The following is a 21,558-nucleotide window of genomic DNA, read 5'->3' as shown; positions in this document are numbered from 1 at the left end:
GCTAACTCTCCAAGTGACTAAAGGAGGCTGTGTGAAGGGACCTATGATGAAGTCTCGCTCCAGTTCGGCCTGTAATAGCTGGTCTATAGCCAGCTCGTCGGTGGCCGCTGAGCGGAGGTTCCTGCATTCATAGGTTGTATGGGGCAGAGAGATGAGGCCGGTGTGGAACCCTGTTGTAAATCCTTGGATAAGGAAGGTGGCCAGGGAAGGAGTAGGGTGTGAGGAAAGATAGAGCCCCAGCCACAGGACACTGACTCGGCCTAGTCATGCCTTCTTCTGCTGCTTGACCTCGCATAGATTTCTCGGGTGTGCCCTCTGGCATATGATGCAGAAATGTAGCGGGCGACATTGGCTAAAATTACATGAGCCATAGTTGTAGTTGTTACAAATGGCTGCTCCTCCTACGGTCCGAACAGAGTGTCCGAACTTGTCCACTTGAGACGTCTGTGCGGGGGCCGATGGGCCTTGCATTGCACCGGAGGTGGAGGGAAATTCGAATAGGCAAGTAACTGCCGCGTTAGCGCACCAGGCAGCGGTATGGGAGGAGGATTGGCAAATAGCGCACAATGGTGAGCGCATGCCAGCAAAGTGACGGAAGAACAATTCAGTGTCCAAAAGGCTCCAATCCATGCCTGTCTGAAATTGTGCCAGCCTGGCTGCTGCTTTTGCGGAGGAGGAACGATGGTAATCGTAAAACGAAAAACCTCCGCATTTGTAGCCCAAGTCCACCACGGTGTGGAGATATAGATCCAGCTCTTCCCTTCTGCTGGGGGAGGCTGAGCATAAGACATCCCTGACCATGCCGAAGGCCAGCACAAACTCTGGGACAGACAACTTTCGGTTGAGCCTAGGATCTTTGGCATTGAGGACCACTGACAAGTCTCCCCAGGTATAGGCTTTGTTCTCTGCCAAGTCGTGGACTGAAATGAGTAGGGAGGCGAGGTTGACGTCCTTGCCGTCCAGGATGTCCTTCCTAATGCTGTCTGGGACCAGATGTGCTGGGCAGATAGTGGGACTTGTCCCTGTAGTACCTGCAGGAAGGGGTGTCAGCACCTGTACTGTGGGTGGGTCAGGGATGGTCGTGGTCGGGCGAGCCTCCAAGAGTGCCACTCTGGTTTGGACATCCATGACTGTAGTCGACAAAGATGACACCATGGTGTGAAGCTGGGATATAGCAGCGGAAATTGTTTGGAGAGAAGCCTGTTGAGTACTGGGCCCAGCTGTGGCTGGCGGGGGGAAGAGGAGCTTAAAAAGCTCTGCCTTCCTGGCCGTAGCAGGGAAAGGCACACCCCTACACTTCAGTTCCACCGTTAATTTGGGCATGGTCCATCCCCTGAGGGACTGCACGCTGCCACTGTCTGACATTGGGGAAGGTGACAGAGGGGCGGTGAAGTCTTTGCTGCCAGCTTGAGACATGGCTCTAGGTGGCTTGTGCCCTGAAAGTGATGTGTTGTCTTTTGAGGTCGCAAGGTGGTCGACCGGAACCTATTATGGGTGACATAAATCTAGATTGTTTCTTTTTCTGTGTCAGCATACATACCTAGCTCCTGTCCTTTTAAGAGGGGTGTGTGTTTTTTTTTTACCTGGGGAAATACCGTCCAACCTGGTGCAGGGTGAACCTATTGAACTTGACTGACCTGGAGAGAGAAATGACATATGACAACTGGTGAGGGGTTTGGCTATCTGAATTGAACAGGTGACTTAAATGACTGACTTGTGTAACTTTGCAGTGCGTTTATGAGAGTTTGTCGATTTGGAGTGGTTTTGACTTTTTATTTATTTATTTTTTTTTTTTTCTACTTGATGCGACTGTTGCATGAACTGAAATGAGTGAAATGTCTATGCCTGGATGAAGGCATGAATCAGTGCCGTGACTGCGACAAGCAAATAATTAAACGGTGGAAAAATGAAAATGAAATGAAATGAGGCCAAGCCAACTGGGGAATGCCGAGATGAATCGATGCATCTCGGATCTGAGTGCGGTATGTGACAGTGAAATGAATGAACTGTTTGCCATGACAGAGGCACGAAACGGTCGAGCCGCGGCTGTGACTGACAACGAACCGGACTCTGGAGCATGTACTGAAATGAGGTCAAAACAACCGGGGCACACCGGGGCGAATCGGTGCATCTCAGATGTGACTGGATTCGAATCGGAGCGCGGTACGTGACGGTGAAATGAAATTATTTGCCATGACTGGGCATAAATCGGTCGGCCGCAAGTGCGACTGACTACGAACCGGACTCTGGAGCATGTACTGAAATGAGGCCAAAAAACCCTGGGGTATGCCGGGACGAATCACTGCATCTCGGATGCGACTGGATTCGAATCGGAACGTGATACGTGACGCTGAAATGATTGCCATGACAGAGACTCAAATCGGTGAGCCGAATTTTTTGCGACTAACAACGAAAACTGGCTCTGGAGCATGTACTGAAATGAGGACAAAAAACCCTGGGGCACGCGGGGACAAATCAGTGCATACGGATGCGACTGGATTCGACCCGGGACATGATTCGTGACAGTGAAACGATTGCCATGACAGAGGCATGAATGGTTGAGCTGTAAACTGCGACTAACAACGAACCAGATTCTGGAGAATGTACTGAAATGAGGCCGAAAAAACAACTGGGGCACACCGGGGCGAATCAGTGCATCACAGATGCCATTAGATTTGAATCGGAGCGCGGTAAGTGACAGAGAAATGAGTGAAATGATTAAAATGTTTGAAATGGTTGAATTGATTTGCTACGACTGAGACACGAGTCAGTGTGCTGCGATTTGCGACTGGCAACAACCTGTCTGTGGAGCATGGTACGATGATGAAAAACATTTGTGACACATTTAAACGGAGCGGTGCAATACTGTTGCTACAAGGTTCGACTCGTAGTAAATTACATAAGGTGTCGAAATGTTTGTTTCTGATAGCGGTGCGAGTGAGTGGCTAATGATACGGCTATGTGTAGGGGTTTTACAAATGACTCGTAAGCTTCGATATCGAGACTGGTGACAAGATATCTAACATAAATGCATGAAATGAAAGGTCAAACGTAAAAACTCCTACCTGCGACAGGCGAGCCAGACACTTTGTATAAAACCATGACGGTAACGAAAGCCTCGAGAACTTCGAAGACGAAACTCACGAACACTAACGAATCTCGAATAGTCGGCCTAGTGACGTAGTATCGCGCATAGGAAACTGACAAAGACCACAGGCGAGCGGGCTGGTTAAATACCCCTCCGGGCTCCTCCCATAAATTCAGGCCAGCATATTGGCCTTCTTTATATATATATATATATATATATATATATATATATATATATATATATATATATACACACAGTGGGGACGGAAAGTATTCAGACCCCCTTAAATTTTTCACTCTTTGTTATATTGCAGCCATTTGCTAAAATCATTTAAGTTCATTTTTTCCTCATTAATGTACACACAGCACCCCATATTGACAGAAAAACACAGAATTGTTGACATTTTTGCAGATTTAGTAAAAAATAAAAACTGAAATATCACATGGTCCTAAGTATTCAGACCCTTTGCTGTGACACTCATATATTTAACTCAGGTGCTGTCCATTTCTTCTGATCATCCTTAAGATGGTTTTACACCTTCATTTGAGTCCAGCTGTGTTTGATTATACTGATTGGACTTGATTAGGAAAGCCACATACCTGTCTATATAAGACCTTACAGCTCACAGTGCATGTCAAAGCAAATGAGAATCATGAGGTCAAAGGAACTGCCTGAAGAGCTTAGAGACAGTATTGTGGCAATGCACAGATCTGGCCATGGTTACAAAAAAATCTGTTGCACTTAAGGGTCCTGCTGTGTGCACATTAATGAGGAAAAAAAATGAACTTAAATGATTTTAGCAAATGGCTGCAATATAACAAAGAGTGAAAAATTTAAGGGGGTCTGAATACTTTCCGTCCCCGCTGTAGGTCTGGTTCTAGTCTTAAAAGAGCTGGTTAAGGAATGTCCTGCTTTTATATTTATAGTTCAGTCAGGCTGTACCACCCGTTTAAACCATTGGTAGCGGTGCCTTCAAATCTTCATTCCCACTATGTCTAATTTTACACTTATTGGCTTAAAATACCTAAGCAGATTCAAAGTTCTTATATTTTGTAATTCCTGTGAGCTTAATTGGATATTTTAAGGGAACAGAATATAAGATGAAAAATAAAAATCTTTCATAAATCAGCACCCAGAAATTATATCTGTCCTTGTGTCCTTCTTGTTCTGTCCTAATTTTGGTTATGCGCCTTATGCCGCGTACACACGGTCGGACTTTCCGGCATACTTGGTCCGGCGGACCAGAGTGTGCCGGACAATCCGCCCGTGTGTAGGCGCCGGCGGACTTTTCCGGCGGACTTTTTCCCAAAAGCCCGCCGGACCTAGATTTGAAAAAAGTTTTAAATCTTTCCGCCGGACTCAGTTTCGGGCGGAAAGTCCGCTCGTGTGTGTGCTGGTCCGACGGAAAGCCCGCTCGTGTGTATGCTGGTCCGACGGACCAGATACGACACAAGGGCAGGGTATTGCATCTCGCGCTCGCTGCAATAGGAAAAACACATTTTCCTATTGCGGCGAGCGCAGGGCATACCAGGCCCTTAGGTCTGGTATGGATTATAAAGGGAACCCCCCCTACGCCGAAAAAACGGCGTGGGGTCCCCCCTAAAATCCATACCAGACCCCGATCCGAGCACGCAGCCTGGCCGGTCAGGAAAGGGGGTGGGGACGAGCGAGCGCCCCCCCCCCTCCTGAACCGTACCAGGCCGCATGCCCTCAACATGGGGGGGTGGGTGCTTTGGGGAGGGGGGCGCCCTGCGGGGCCCCCCACCCCAAAGCACCTTGTCCCCATGTTGATGAGGACAAGGGCCTCTTCCCGACAACCCTGGCCGTTGGTTGTCGGGGTCTGCGGGCGGGGGCTTATCGGAATCTGGGAGCCCCCTTTAATAAGGGGGCCCCCAGATCCCGGCCCCCCACCCTATGTGAATGAGTATGGGGTACATGGTACCCCTACCCATTCACCTAGGGAAAAAGTGTAAGTAATAAAACACACTACACAGGTTTTTAAAATATTTTATTAAACAGCTCCGGGGGGGGGATCTTCCTCCAGCTTCGGGGGGTCTTCTTCCGGCTTCGGGGGTCCCTCCGCTTCATCTTCTCCCGGCGTCCGGTTGGTTCTTCTCCCGGTGTTCCAGTTCTTCGGCCAGCTCCTCTGCTGTCTTCAGGTAGCTCTCTTGCCAGCAGAGGTCCGGACTCCTGGGCTTCTGGGCTTCTTCTCTTCTCCAGATGTTGACACGACGCTCTCTCCGGCTGGACTGCTCTCCGAGGGCTGCGTTGTGACTTATATAGGCGGAGACCCCGCCCCCTTTTGATGTCACAGTCCCTGGGCATGCTGGGACTGTGACGTTTTAGGGGGCGTGGTCAACATCACCCAGTGACCACGCCCCCTAAAACGTCACAGTCCCAGCATGCCCAGGGACTGTGACATCAAAAGGGGGCGGGGTCTCCGCCTATATAAGTCACAACGCAGCCCTCGGAGAGCAGTCCAGCCGGAGAGAGCGTCGTGTCAACATCTGGAGAAGAGAAGAAGCCCAGAAGCCCAGGAGTCCGGACCTCTGCTGGCAAGAGAGCTACCTGAAGACAGCAGAGGAGCCGGCCGAAGAACTGGAACACCGGGAGAAGAACCAACCGGACGCCGGGAGAAGATGAAGCGGAGGGACCCCCGAAGCCGGAAGAAGACCCCCCGAAGCTGGAGGAAGATCCCCCCCCGGAGCTGTTTAATAAAATATTTTAAAAACCTGTGTAGTGTGTTTTATTACTTACACTTTTTCCCTAGGTGAATGGGTAGGGGTACCATGTACCCCATACTCATTCACATAGGGTGGGGGGCCGGGATCTGGGGGCCCCCTTATTAAAGGGGGCTCCCAGATTCCGATAAGCCCCCGCCCGCAGACCCCGACAACCAATGGCCAGGGTTGTCGGGAAGAGGCCCTTGTCCTCATCAACATGGGGACAAGGTGCTTTGGGGTGGGGGGCCCCGCAGGGCGCCCCCCTCCCCCAAAGCACCCACCCCCCATGTTGAGGGCATGCGGCCTGGTACGGTTCAGGAGGGGGGGGCGCTCGCTCGCCCCCACCCCCTTTCCTGACCGGCCAGGCTGCGTGCTCGGATCGGGGTCTGGTATGGATTTTAGGGGGGACCCCACGCCGTTTTTTCGGCGTAGGGGGGGTTCCCTTTATAATCCATACCAGACCTAAGGGCCTGGTATGCCCCGCGACGGGGCTCGCAAGGTGTCAATCTCGCCGATAAAAGCGGCAAGATTGACATCCTTTTCTAGTCCCGTCGCATCTGAGTCACGTTCAAAATGAACGGACTTGTCCGTGTGTGGGCAAGTCCGTTCATTCTGAAAGTCCGCCGTAACTCCGGTGAAAGTCCGTCGGAAAGACGGGCGGACTTAGCCCGCCGGAAAGTCCAGTCGTGTGTGGGCAAGTCCGTCCGTTTTAAAGTCCGGCGCACCTGGCGGACAAAGTCCGTCGGAAAGTGTGCCGGACCAAGTAGGATAGAAATTCCGACCGTGTGTACGCGGCATTAGTCTAACTTAATTTGTTTTCACTACCTGGCAGTTTGCTTGATTCGAACTCAATGGTAAATTTTAATTTCTGCAGAGGGTTTAAAATTAAACCAAACAATATATTTTGGATCTAGCTATTCTTAACAGATGTCTTCTTTTTTCTATATTGCAATCACACTGAAAGGTGATTAACCTTTAGAAATGTTACTGATGAGACAGAAGATATTTAATTCTTCATAATTTATAGGATGAGTGGTCTCTTTTAAATATTGAACAGAATAACATTTTCACTTTTTCATTGTATCGCAGTGCATCACCTAACGTGACATTTGAAATAGAATCTGTAATGAGCCATTATTGGATATATTGGCTTGTTTTATCTTTTCTCTGAGCTGGACACAGGCTGAATAATAACATATCACTAGACACATAAAATAGTCTTTGAATGCATCATCAAAGTTCAGGAATTTGTAATGTTAGTACAGAAACTGAATATGAAAACATAGGAGTACTGTTTTTGACTCTAGCTGAGTTAGCACAACAGCAACAACAATTATAGATGGCACACAAGCAATAACAAAATAATATTGATAACAGAAGCCAACAGAAAGGAAAAGAAGGCTGCACTTTTTTTTTGCTTATTTACATTTTGAATGAAAAACTTTACAAACTAAACAAAATGTAACTATATCACATCGTTTCCTTTGGCACAATGGCCCAATCTCACCGGCACCAGGTAATTTAGCTTTCACTTTATAACCTTTATGTACAACATCCAGTTTTATTCTCCTCTCTCACCCCTCTTTCTTCCCACCCCCCTTTTGTCTTTTTTCTCCCTCTCCCCTCCTTCTTTTCATTCACCTACACCTTATTTCTTGGTTCCCCTCCAGTATTTCACCCCTTCACTTCACCCTGTTTCTCACTCTTTTCACTCTTTGTCCCACTTTATGGCTCACCTACACTTTCCATCATTCTTTGGGCACCACATCCACTAGCCCTCCCTTCTTTAGTAGGTCCCTACATTGGGGCCTTCTAGTCCATTCCTTTTTCCCTCTTCCACCCATTTTCCACCCTCACCTTTCCACTTGTACCATAGGGATGTCGTCGCTGCGGGTTTATGCTGCCTGGACAGGTCCCCCTCAGCTCCGGGACTGACATTAGTGACCGGGTTGACTTGCACGGCTGTGCTCCCCCCTCTGCGCAATCACACACATGTAAGTAGTAAGGACAAATGCATGGATGTGTTTGGGGATGTTGCACATTCCCTGCATTTGCCCACTTACTTTTTTTGATTATGACTATGTCCCTACCAATACTTTTATCTTCTCAGATGTTATTACGGTCTTGCTCCTGACGAGTGACTTAAAGGTCCTGAAACGCGTAGAGCTAACAACTACCGTTACAACCACCCACTCAAATTCACCACGGCCGTTCTTCTCCACCAAGTATTATTTCTTTTTTCCTAATGTGATGCTTTAATGCATCCTTTTACTGATTTCAGTATTACCTACACTGCAATTAATCACGCCCTTATGTGACCTGTGCAACTGTAAAATACTGCCTTACATTTTCTACTAGAGTCCAGATGCAAGTCTTTTTAATAATTATTTTCCTACTTATCTTATCTCTACTATTATTTCTAATGACGCTTTAATGCGCTAGCTACTTTTATGAGTATTCCTACAATACAATTAATCATGTTATTACGTGACCTGTGTATCTGTAAAATACTGTTTTATAATATGATAATGTACCTATATGTAATGATTTATCTTGAAACAATGACATACTATATGCAATGTATTTTCAATCTATGTTCTAAAAATTAATTGACTCTATTAATGAACCATTTCTTAATTCATTTCTTTACTGCATCCGTGTGCTTCACTCAAAGTCCCGCCCCTTCAAAAAGCTTTCTAAAATGTAACTATATGTTCACTTTGCAAGGGAAATTGCACTTTGCTTGGTATTTTTGCATGAAGCACAGTAAATGTGGTTAATTTTCACTTTGCAAAGAAAATGCATTTTTTTTTGCATGGGATTGGATGATGAAGTCAGTAGAGCTTCATTAATTCATTATTCTCTGGGAAAAATCCCAAAGCAAACTGCAATATCCCTTTCATAACTTCCAACTGTCCCTGATTTCGAGGGACTGTCCCTGATTTCGAACAAAGTCTCTCTGTCCCTCTTTCCACCTCATGTGTCCCTCATTTCTGATCTATATAGTTGTATATAAAACACTTTTTATCTTTCAAAAAGCGTTTCCTAGTGCTAAACCTTTCATCCAATTTCTAAATTCCTGCATCTGTAAAGGAATAGTAGTGGTAAGAAAAAACACTTGTGGGTTAAACTAATTTTTTTCATATAATTCTCCTTCAAGGGGGCATGGTAGGGTGTGTGTGCTATGCGTACATACTTTTCTTAACCACTTCCCACGAAACATTTGTATGTATGTCGTTTTGAGGAAGTGGTTGTACCTGGGTAAAGCCTACAGCTGCAGGTTTCACCCCCGTACCGTTTTCTACATTGGACATTGGATGTTTCTGATGATAACAACCGATGCCTACCATTTTCTAGAGTGGACGATCAGCTTTCTGATGATAACCAATGTGTACCATTTTCTAGAGTGGATGTTCGGCTTTCTGATGATAACAACCAATGCGTACCATTTTCTAGAGTGGACGATCGGCTTTCTGATGATAACAACCATTTGGCCGTTAAAACAAGCAGTGGAAGGGGACGTCCCCCCATTCCACCGCCCTCTGCTGCTATGCCTGGTCTCCCGTCCCACTGGGAGACCCGAGCAACCAGCCGGCATGTCCCGAACAAGGCCAGAATTGGCTTAGATTGGGTCTCCAATGTAGTAACCCAGAAGCGACATTGCAACGTCACTTCCGGCCTACTCGGCTGCCAATGGTGCCAATTTTAGAAAATGCCTAGTATTCAAAAATGCTGATTTTGGCATTTTGAATACTTTCAAGTGCAAAGGAGGGATTTGGGGTCTTTTAGACCCCAGATCCCTCCATAAAGAGTACCTGTCACTGCCTGTTACAGCCACAAGGGAAGTTTACATTCCATGTGACAGCAATAAAGTTAAAAAATAAATTAAATTAAAAAATAAAATAAATAAGAAAAAAAAACATAAATTACATTGTTTTCTTTTTTTTTAATGTACTTTTTTAATGGCTAATTTGTATTGCTAAGCTTTGTAAAAAACAGTCGCATGGATAAAATAAAGAGCCTTATCCCAATGTTAAAACTGTATAAAATTAGCCTATGGCGTGAAGCTGTCAGGACTATACAATGTACTACATAGAATATGTCAATTGACCCTGAGTGGGGTAAAAAACCCTGCATTTGTAATAAGTAGTGGAAAAAATTACCTCATTTCGGGTGATTCTTGGGATTAAAAATGTCCCACATTAGTGTGTGTGTGGTGAAGGAACAATGGGGTTGATTTACTAAAGGGAAATCCACTCTGCACTACAAGTGCACTGCAAGTGCACTTGTAACTGCAGTCACTGTAGATTGCTGTAGATCTGAGAGGAAGCTCTGAAATGAGGGGAAGCTCTGCTGATTTTATTATCCAATCATGTGCAAGCAAAAATGCTGTTTTTTATTTTCCTTACATGTCCCCCTCAGGTCTACAGCGACTGCACTTTCAGCGCACTTTCAAGTGCACTTGTTGTGTAAAGTGGATTTGCCTTTCGTAAATAACCCCCAATGCCTTGACTTCAGTTGTCTGAGAGGATTGAATATTTACAGATAGGTCTGGGTGAGACTGAGGCATGCTACTTGGTGCTCTAGTCTGGGTTTACACTTTGGCATTGCAGTAACAAGCTATATGCGTAGGTGTGACATTTTGAATTGTATCCCAACACACTAAGGTTGGCCATGACAGAGCAAAATTTGGCCAGTTCAGCAGGGAGCAGACACATTTTGAACTGTGTGTGGCCCTCACTGCTCATCAGAAGTCAATTGTTAGAACAACTTCTGTTAAATGGACAAGTTGAAAAATGTATGTTGATCAGAGGGTGCAGCCAGTGATCAGTATAATCTGACAGCACTGGGTCCAGCTATCAAAATACAATGTTGTGGCAGAAGGATTGCTCCATCTACCCATCACCCTCTTGGTGTTGATGGAGGAATCTGCTATACTTTTTCATGCAGTCCATTCACAATCAGTCATTTGCCCTAACATGTTGCACATTAGTCCTGTGGACAAGTGTGAACCCAGGTTTAGGGAGAATTAGGTTACAGGGGCAATCCCCAGCAGTGAGTAGATTCTTGGCAGTAGGGATGAGCCGAACACCCCCCTGTTCGGTTTGCGCCAGAACTTGCGAACTGGCAAAAAATTTGTTTGAACATGCGAACACCGTTAAAGTCTATGGGACACGAACATGAATAATCAAAAATGCATGGTATTGTCATAAAAAGTGTTTGGGGACCTGGGTCCTGCCCCAGGGGACATGGATCAATGCAAAAAAAGTTTTAAAAACTGACGTTTTTTCGGGAGCAGTGATTTTAATACTGCTTAAAGTGAAACAATAAAAGTGTAATATCCCTTTAAATTTCGTACCTGGGGGGTGTCTATAGTATGCCTGTAAAGGGGCGCATGTTTCCCGTGTTTAGAACAGTCTGACAGCAAAATGACATTTCAAAGGAAAAAAAGTCATTTAAACTACTCGCGGGTGTTAATGAATTGCCGGTCCGACAATACACATAAAAGTTCATTGATAAAAATGGCATGGGAATTCCCCACAGGGGAACCCCAACCAAAATTTAAAAAAAAAATGACGTGGGGGGTCCCCTTAAATTCCATACCAGGCCCTTCAGGTCTGGTATGGATATTAAGGGGAACCCCCGGCCAAAATTTAAAAAAAAATGGCGTGGGGTCCCCCTCAAAATCTATACCAGACCCTTCAGGTCTGGTATGGATTTTAAGGGGAACCCCGCGCCAAAATAAAAACAAAAACGGCATGGGGTCCCCCCAAAAATCCATAGCAGACCCTTATCCGAGCGCGCAACCTGGCAGGCCGCAGGAAAAGAGGGGGGGACGAGAGAGCGACCCCCCTGAACCGTACCAGGCCACATGCCCTGAACATTGGGAGGGTGCTTTGGGGTAGCCCCCCAAAACACCTTGTCCCCATGTTGATGAGGACAAGGGCCTCATCCCCACAACCCTGGCAGGTGGTTGTGGGGGTCTGCGGGCGGGGGCTTATCAGAATCTGGAAGCCCCCTTTAACAAGGGGACCCCCAGATCCCAGCCCTCCCCCCTGTGTGAAATGGTAATGGGGTACGAAAAGTACCCCTACCATTTCACTAAAAAAGTGTCAAAAATGTTAAAAATGACAAAAGACAGTTTTTGGCAATTCCTTTATTTAAATGCTTCTTCTTTCTTCTTCTTCTTCTGGTTCTTCCTCCGCTGTTCTCATCTGGCATCTACTTCCCTTCTTCTCCGGGCCGCTCCACGTCCATGATGGCATGGAGGGAGGCTCCCGCTGTGTGATGCTTCTCTCTTCATCTTCTTCTCTTCATCTTCTTCTCTTCATCTTCTTCTCTTCATCTTCTTCTCTTCATCTTCTTCTCTTCATCTTCTTCTCTTCATCTTCTTCTCTTCATCTTCTTCTCTTCATCTTCTTCTCTTCATCTTCTTCTCTTCATCTTCTTCTCTTCATCTTCTTCTCTTCATCTTCTTCTCTTCATCTTCTTCTCTTCATCTTCTTCTCTTCATCATCTTCTCTTCATCTTCTTCTCTTCATCTTCTTCTCTTCATCTTCTTCTCTTCATCTTCTTCTCTTCATCTTCTTCTCTTCATCTTCTTCTCTTCATCTTCTTGTCTTCATCTTCTTGTCTTCATCTTCTTCATGATGGCATGGAGGGAGGCTCCCACTGTGTGACGCTTCTCCTTTTCTGACGGTTCTTAAATAACGGGGGGCGGGGTCACCGGGTTGCCCTCTGACGCACAGGGACTTGACGGGACTTCCCTGTGGCATTCCCCATGACGCCACAGGGAAGTCCCGTCAAGTCACTGTGCCTCAGAGGGGGCGGGGTCACCGGGTGCCCCCCCGTTATTTAAGAACCATCAGAAGAGGAGAAGCGTCACACAGTGGGAGCCTCCTTCCATGCCATCATGGATGCGGAGTGGCCCGGAAAGAAGATGAAGACAAGAAGATGAAGAGAAGAAGATGAAGACAAGAAGATGAAGAGAAGAAGATGAAGAGAGAAGCGTCACACATGCCATCATGGATGCGGAGCAGCCCGGAGAAGAAGGGAAAAAGATGCCAGACGAGAACACTGGAGGAAGAACCAGAAGAACCAGAAGAACCAGAAGAAGAAAGAAGATAGAAGAAAGAAGAAAGAAGCATTTAAATAAAGGAATTGTCAAAAACTGTCTCTTGTCATTTTTAACATTTTTGACACTTTTTTAGTGACATACCATTTCACACAGGGGGGAGGGCCGGGATCTGGGGGTCCCCTTGTTAAAGGGGGCTTCCAGATTCCGATAAGCCCCCCACCCGCAGACCCCCACAACCACCAGCCAGGGTTGTGGGGATGAGGCCCTTGTCCTCATCAACATGGGGACAAGGTGTTTTGGGGGGCTACCCCAAAGCACCCTCCCAATGTTGAGGGCATGTGGCCTGGTACGGTTCAGGAGGGGGAGCGCTCTCTCGTCCCCCCTCTTTTCCTGCAGCCTGCCAGGTTGTGTGCTCGGATAAGGGTCTGGTATGGAATTTTGGGGGGACCCCATGCCGTTTTTTTTTATTTTGGCACGGGGTTCCCCTTAAAGGGGTTGTAAAGGTATACATTTTTTCACCTTAATGCATTCTATGCATTAAGGTGAAAAAACTTTTGAAAATACCGCCGCCCCCAGCCCCCCGTTTGCGTACCTGACACCTCGAAACCCGGCCGCTCGCTCCCGACCTCCATTCAGCCGATCAGCCTGGTCGCTGATTGGCTATAGTGGATGGATTGAAAACAGCACAGCCATTGGCTCGCGCTGCTGTCAATCATAGCCAATGATGCGGCGCGCCGGGGGCGGGGCCGAGTGATACAGCGAGCGGCTATAGCCACCGGCTGTATCACGGGAGCGCGTCCGCAATAACTAACCACCATGCGAGAGAGCTCGCATTAAGGTGGTTAGTTATTGCGGGGAGGAGCTGAGACAGCCGCCGAGGGACCCCAGAAGAGCAGGTTCGGGGCCACTCTGCACAGTGAAGGTAAGTATAACATGTTTGTTATTTTAAAAAAAAATAAAAATTTACCTTTACAACCCCTTTAAATACCATACCAGACCTGAAGGGTCTGGTATGGAATTTAGGGGGACCCCCCACGTCATTTTTTTTTTTAACATTTTGGCTCCCTGTGGGGAATTCCCATGCCGTTTTTATCAATGAACTTTTATGTGTATTGTTGGTCTGGCAATTCATTAATAGCCGCGAGTAGTTTAAATGACTTTTTTTCCTTTGAAATGTCATTTTGCTGTCAGACTGTTCTAAACATGGGAAACATGCGCCCCTTTACAGGCATACTATAGACACCCCCCAGATACGAAATTTATTGGGATATTACACTTTTATTGTTTAACTTTAAGCATTATTAAAATTACTGCTCCCGAAAAAACGGCCGTTTTTAAAACTTTTTTTTGCATTGATCCATGTCCCCTGGGGAAGGACCCAGGTCCCCAAACACTTTTTATGACAATACCATGAATATAAGCCTTTAAAATTAGCACTTTTGATTTCTCCCATAGACTTTTAAAGGGTGTTCCGTGGCATTCGAATTTGCTGCGAACACCCCAAATTGTTCGCTGTTTGGCGAACTTGCGAACAGCCGATGTTCGACTCGAACTCGAAGCTCATCCCTACTTGGCAGCAGTAAAGCTGTCTGCAGAGGCATAACTAGAACCATCAGGACCCTGGTTCAAGCAACCATGAAGGGCTTCCTGACCCCTGGCTGGGGCCCTTCCCTCTGAGTCTGGGCCCTTCCCTCTAAGTCCGGTAGCGAAATGCCAGGGCCCGGTTGCAAGTGGGACCTTTGCGACCCTGGTAGTTCTGCCACTGGTGTCAGTATTTTTTTTTATTTTTTTATTATTTTTTACCATTTTATTTTTACAATTTTATTTTTATATTTTCATAAAAAATTTTGGGAGCCCTGTTGGGGGGCTTTGGTGAAATATCAGGGTGTCTAAATAGACTTGTGATGTTTCACCTTTGAGACAGAGAAAGGAGATTGAGGACAGCCTCAGCTGAACAGAATGAATGGACAGGAACAGCCCTGTACAGAGCTTCCCATTCATTCACAAACTGAAGCATAGTAAACACTTTACTATGCTTCAGTTATGAATGGACAGAGTCCATGATCAGTACCAATCACTGACTCTGTCCATTCAGAAAAGGAAGGAGTCGGTAATAAATTACATATTTACTGGCCCCTTTCCTGCTCTCCCTCCTGACACATCAGAAGTGCTGTGGGGGGACATGGAGGTGCAGGGGAGCACATAGGGACCTGGACAGGAGGGACGGCAGGGTTGGCATACATAGGAACTGATCCTCTCCATTTTTCTCCTGCAGATACTGAATGCTTACGGGAGCAAGAGGAGGAGAAACAGGCTTTCAGTGACCTCAGGAGGAAAATGAAGGGGATCAGTTCCTCTTTATGCTGCCTCTGCCCCCCATCCTAGCCAGGTGTACAGAGGAGCCACACATGTTCTTTGGAGCATGGGGCTGGGTTGCAATTGTGATCCCCATAGTAATGCCCCTAGCTGCCTGCTTGACCAGAAACAATTGTTAGCATGTACAAATCAATGGCCAGTGCAGCTGTTCACATGTAACTGCTCATCTGAGTTATTTCGGCTGAATTGCGTCTTCAACTGACCCTGGACACAGCCAGTGTGCATCCAGGTTTGCTGTTTCTTTGGAGTTCTGGCTGCATACAGACTGGCCACAGCTAACCATTTAGTTTGTATGAGTGTTGCTAAGTGTATGAGTGTTGCTAAGTCCAGAGGTGCTGTTAGCCACATCTGAACACAGCAAACTATCTGCCCCTGTAAGGCTGTGTGAATGAAGAGTGAGTAGTAGAAAATGCATGTACACTGAAGGGGAGTTAGTGAGGATGAGCTACTGCTGTTATGTGATGTAATTGGTAAGCTGTTTTCATGCCCTCCCATAGACCAAGTTCTCTATCTCCCCTTCATAAATGTGGGTCTGGTAACTTCTTCCCTGCCTTACCACCTGTTTTTCCACCTTACAAACACAGCATGTTGCTGTGAGGCTCACCCACGTTCTCCTCGTCACCAAGACAGAGCCCTACACAGCAGCAGACAGAATTCGCTTAGCATGATGGAGAGATGTACATTGAAGCAGCCTGAAGGGAGGAGGAAAGTGGAGGAGGAGGGGAGGGTGGAAGAAGCAGCATGAAACACTGCCAGTGCTCTGACCTCAGCTGATCACACATCACCTGATATTAGAACTGCACAGTTGCAGTGTATCAGCTGCCGTATTGAAACTGTTTTTTATTGGCACTTACTCCTGTTCACAGATAATTATGGTCGGGAGCAAGGCACCCTGTTTTTTACAAACTGTCCATAAATTAATAGACTGTTGGCAACCCTGGTCTGGGGGGCTTCAGACCCACCTCAACACCCCATTATCTATGCCTCTGCTTATACTGCATTACTTGTTTTCTATACCTTTCTGTCTGAGATGGGATACTTACATTTTTTTGTAGTCTAAACTTTTTACATTTGGATTGAGTAGGAAAGGGTTAAAACCTCTATAAGGTTTTTTTTTTCCTGTCTGTGTTCCCACACAGAAAGCAGTGATAAATTCAAAATTTTACAATTGCTACTAGAACAAAAATAGATGGGAATTCTTCGATAGGGTCACCTGCCCTGGTGAGAACCATCTATGTGGGGACAGATCTTCAATTTTGAGAAACTTTCTATCAGCCCTTGTTTTGTCTCTAAGCTAAGATTTAAGAAAAATCTCACTAATAAAACAGAAAACAAAATCATATGGCTATTTGGCCACTGTTTAAGCCCAGAGCAGAGTTTTCTGCAGTATGAATTTTGGGGTTTATGTTTTGAGTGCACTTAAACAAGAGAGTACATACATTATACACTGTGCCTTCTTGTTGCACTCTCTTTATAGCTGAACTCCAGGCAAGGCTCCAGGCTCTAAAAACACCTATAAAGCTCCATTCACACTTCGCATAATAGGAATGCACATTCCCACTCGCAAGTTTTTTGGGATAATTTACACACATTTCCGCATGTTGTGCATAGGACAGCTTGTTCGTTTTATTGGGCTGTTCTGTGGGCATAAGTTGCGCAAAAAAAGCTTCTGCTCCTTTTTGGGTGATGAGCTTCACATGATTTTTTCCATGCATGTTTTGCCAAGATTTCCATGCATTTTGTCAATCAACAATCAGTGCAAAATTTGGAGTGCCATTAAGAAAAGCATTGCTCACATATGGCCATAGTCATATATTTAGGCAATGATATCACCACTGTCCTCGCCCTTCTACTAAATAGCTGATTACAGCTCGAGAAGCAGTCATTCAACTAGTATTACTGTTAGGAATCAGTCATGTGTGGCAGGTCATCATTTTTTTTTGGCTGGTCGACGGGCATTGTAATTGACAATGGTGATTAAAAAACAAATCGCTGCTCCTGGTCACATGGAATTTTCTTGAAAATTTTTTTGCATTGGTTCACACGACAGTCGTACAACTGTGGATCCGACTTTGCCCTGTGATTTGAAGTTCAACTTCCATCCGACTTCAATGAACAGGATCCGACTTTTATCCTGACAATACCAGTCCCTTTGTGTCTGGTATGAATCTTGAGGGGAAACTCCATGCTACAATTGAAAAAAAATGGTATAGGATTCCCTTTCCAAGACCATACCAGGCCCTTCGGTCTGTTGTGGATTTTAAGGGGAACCCCCACACCAGAAAAAGGAAGGGCCTGAAATGGTCTTGGAGGGGGAACTCTATGCCATTTTTTTTTATTTTGGCGTGGGGTTTCTCTTCAAGATCCTCAGAGCACGCCAAAGTCAGATCAGTTATGATGATCTGATTTTGATCCAACTTCAATGATATTCAATGGGCTGAAGTAGGATCAAAGTCGGACCAAAGTAGTGCAGGAACCCCTTTCAAAGTTGGACCAGTTAAGATGGCTCTCATTGGGAACCACTGATTTATACACGTCATGCGACATGAGCTCCCAATGTCGGAGCATTTGTCGTACCAGTGTGAACCCAGCCTTAGCCCACAAAGTGGGATTTTTTAACTTGACAGATTCTCCTCCTAATGATTTTAATGAGGTTCGGCATCTGAACTTCTTTGAATTTTGGCAAACCCCTGCTGAACTGAACCCAGGGCAATTCAGCTCATCACTAATTTTTGCATTACAATCTTACCTGTACAATCTCCTTTATATTCATGACCAACTGTATACTACAATGTTCTGAATAATCGGATACAAATTGAAAGGGTTGGTTAGGTGGATCGTTAGAATCTCAATGTCTTAAAACAATGCATTAAGGGGTGCATGCATGGAGCAGACAGCGATGGACATGTCCCGCTGAGGCTCTGTCATTCCCGGGACTTCGCGGCTACCACAGACGCCCGAATGGCAGGGTAACTAAACAAAAAGCATACTAATATCCTCCTTAGTACCCTGTGAACCAAATAGAATCGTTTTGGGAGCTGCCCGAGGCAAAACAAAAGTGAAAAGCCATAAGGAAAAAACGTTCAGAGGCTCCTGTAATATGGCTCAGTCAAATTCTCCTCACACAGCTAAGGCACATGCTGACAAGAAACAGCTGCATTTACCTCAGGAACTGTATGACACAGACAAGCAGATACATTACACTCAAATATATTAAAACAAATAGAGAAAATGCTACACAAAGCTTTAAAGCAGACCTCTGACCAAATTACAGAGAAACTGACAAAAGAAATACGTGATTTAGGCCAATGCACAGCTGAATTGGAAAACAGAATGGATGACATTGAAACTAATGTACTATCACATGACAATGAATTGGAGTCTCTTAAAGATGAAAATTTAACGCTGCAAGCGCGTTTAGAAGATTTTGGGAATAGGGCACGTCGTTCAAACCTCCGCATACGAGGTATGCCTGAGTCAATCATTGACCTTCAATCGACTATGACTGCTCTTTTTCAGGAATTAACACCATCAATCCCAATTGAAAGATTGGAAATGGACAGAATCCATAGAGCTTTGGTGCCACGCAAAGTTGAAGGTCCCCCTCGTGACATAATTGTAAAGTTCCACTTTTTTTGCACAAAAGAGCAACTTATGACAGCTGCCAGGAACAAAGAATCTCTTACTTTTCAAGGTCATTCATACCAGATTTTTGCTGACCTATCACTAATAACAGTTGCTAAACAGCGCACGATGAAACCTTTGCTCCAAAATCTACAACACCACTATATCCCTTATCAATGGGGATTCCCATTTTCTATTTGTTTTCTATTTGTTTTACATTTCAAGGCACCAAATATTCAAGCAGATCCTTCGAACAATTACAGAACACTTTGCAAAACCTTCATCTATACAATGGGCCCTCTACTAGCCCTCGTCGATGTACAACATCTAATTCTCCACAAAGTGCATCTAAGCCTGGAACTGACAGAAGCAGACAAAGTGCATCAAAAAGGGGTTGATTCAGTTCCCCAGACCAAGACCCACCAGACACAATGGACTAAACGCATTTTGCATTTCTCTCTGAAGCTCATTTAACTTAACGGTTCACCTACCTTATCTTTAATTTTAAATATTTCAAGTTCGTAATATAAGTTAAAATATATAACTTTACATTCAAATATTCATGTATAATTAATTAAGGATTTGTTAAAAGGAATACTATTTAATCTGACTCTTATGTTTGCTTATTTTTTAAGGAATATAGCCAAAATCGGATGTCTAAATTTAATTTTTTTATTTTTTCATAAAATTTGACTGCGGGGGACCCGAGAATTGGTCACTGCTGCCCCCATTTTTCTGTCCTAGGACTCTCCTCTACTTGGGTTACAGTGTGAGGAGCCTCCTCAGATAGACTTTGTGCCTCTGAGCTAGCAGATTTGAGTGCTCAGTACGCCATCTTTTTTTTTTATACATATATTAGTAATTATAACTTATTTTAAATATATGACTCTTATTATTTCTTTCTTCTCTCATAATCTACTTCTCCTTTTTTCTTTTATCCAATCTTTCCCTGGGGTTTCTTTGATTCCACACCTGATAACAGAAATATATCGATATATCTTATGTAAAAATTATATATGGCTCCTTTAAATGTCCTAACCTTAAATGTCCAAGGTCTAAACATTCCTCATACGTGAACTAAAATATTCAGATCTTTATCCTCCTCAAAAGCCCATATAGTGTTCCTCCAAGAGACGCATTTTACTGAAACTTCAATCCCTACATTTTTTGGGACATGCTACCCCCAAGTTTATACTGCTTCAGCTAAATCAAAATGCAGAGGAGTACTAATAGCATTTCACCTTTTTCCCTCATAACAGAGATCAAAGATCCAGAAGGCCGCTATCTCATACTTTTGGGACACCTATGTGATATCTCACTCACAATTGTTTCCTATTATGCACCTAATAAAAGACCAACATCATTTCTCTCTCACTTGCTACAAGTAATATATTCGCATAAAATGGGCACACTTTTGATATGTGGTGATTCAAATCAAGTTCTATACCCCTATGTAGATAAATCCCCTACTCCAACCGTATCCAGCTCTCAATCTCGTATGTTTCAAAGACTTCTTCAACAGCATTCACTGCTAGATTCCTGGTGTGAAATAAATTCTTCAAAACATCAATTCTCTTTTTACTCCCACCCACATAAATCTTTTTCCCGTATTGACCATATCCTAATATCTATAAGTATGTCACCAGAATTGCTCAACTCTTATATTAAACCTTATACTTGGACAGATCATTGTGCAATAATTTCAACCTTTACTTCTTTAATCCCAAAAGCTCAAGACCCCACATGGCACATAAACGATTCAATTCTCACACACCCATCACATTCATCTGCCTTAGAATCAGTAATAAAAGAATATCTGGGAAACAATGATACTCCTGATATATCCCCACTGACATTGTGGGAAGCCCATAAACCTGTTCTTAGAGGGGTCTGTTTACGACAAGCATCATACCTTAAAAAAGAAAAACGACAACTACAACAAAAACTAGAAAAAGAATTTAATGACTGCCACACAAATTTCCAATCAAACCCTACTCCAGTGTCAAAAGCACAACTTGATAAGGCAAGTTTAAATCTTGACCTATTCCTATCAGAATTGGTGGAGAAAACAATACGTAAATCTAAACATAAATTCTACTTTAAAGCTAATAAACCTGGCACCCTTCTTGCATGTGCGCTTCAAAAATTAAATAACCCCTTTAAGCCAATTCGCCTAAACATACCCCATGATAAATACACTAGTAACCCAGTAAAGATATTGCACATCTTTCATAAACATCTTACTTCTTTATACAAAAAAGAAGGATCCTTCGACCAGTCCTCAGCAGAATCATTTTTTTCACAAGTTAAACTTCCAACCATTTCTCAAGTTCAATACGATAACCTTGAAAGTCCTATTGAACCTATAGAAATCGAAATAGCAATTAAATCCCTTAAGTTAAATAAACAATCAGGCCCTGATGGATTCTCAGCCCTCTACTTTAACCACTTCAGCCCCGGAAGGTTTTACCCCCTTCCTGACCAGAGCACTTTTTACAATTCGGCACTGCGTCGCTTTAACTGCTAATTGCGCGGTCATGCAATGCTGTACCCAAACGAAATTTGCGTCCTTTTCTTCCCACAAATAGAGCTTTCTTTTGATAGTATTTGATCACCTCTGCCGTTTTTATTTTTTGCGCTATACACGGAAAAAGACCGAAAATTTTGAA

This window comes from Aquarana catesbeiana, linkage group LG01 (assembly GCF_042186555.1).
Source record: "Aquarana catesbeiana isolate 2022-GZ linkage group LG01, ASM4218655v1, whole genome shotgun sequence".
NCBI lineage: Eukaryota > Metazoa > Chordata > Amphibia > Anura > Ranidae > Aquarana > Aquarana catesbeiana.
Note: the sequence above shows the minus strand (reverse complement) of the source record.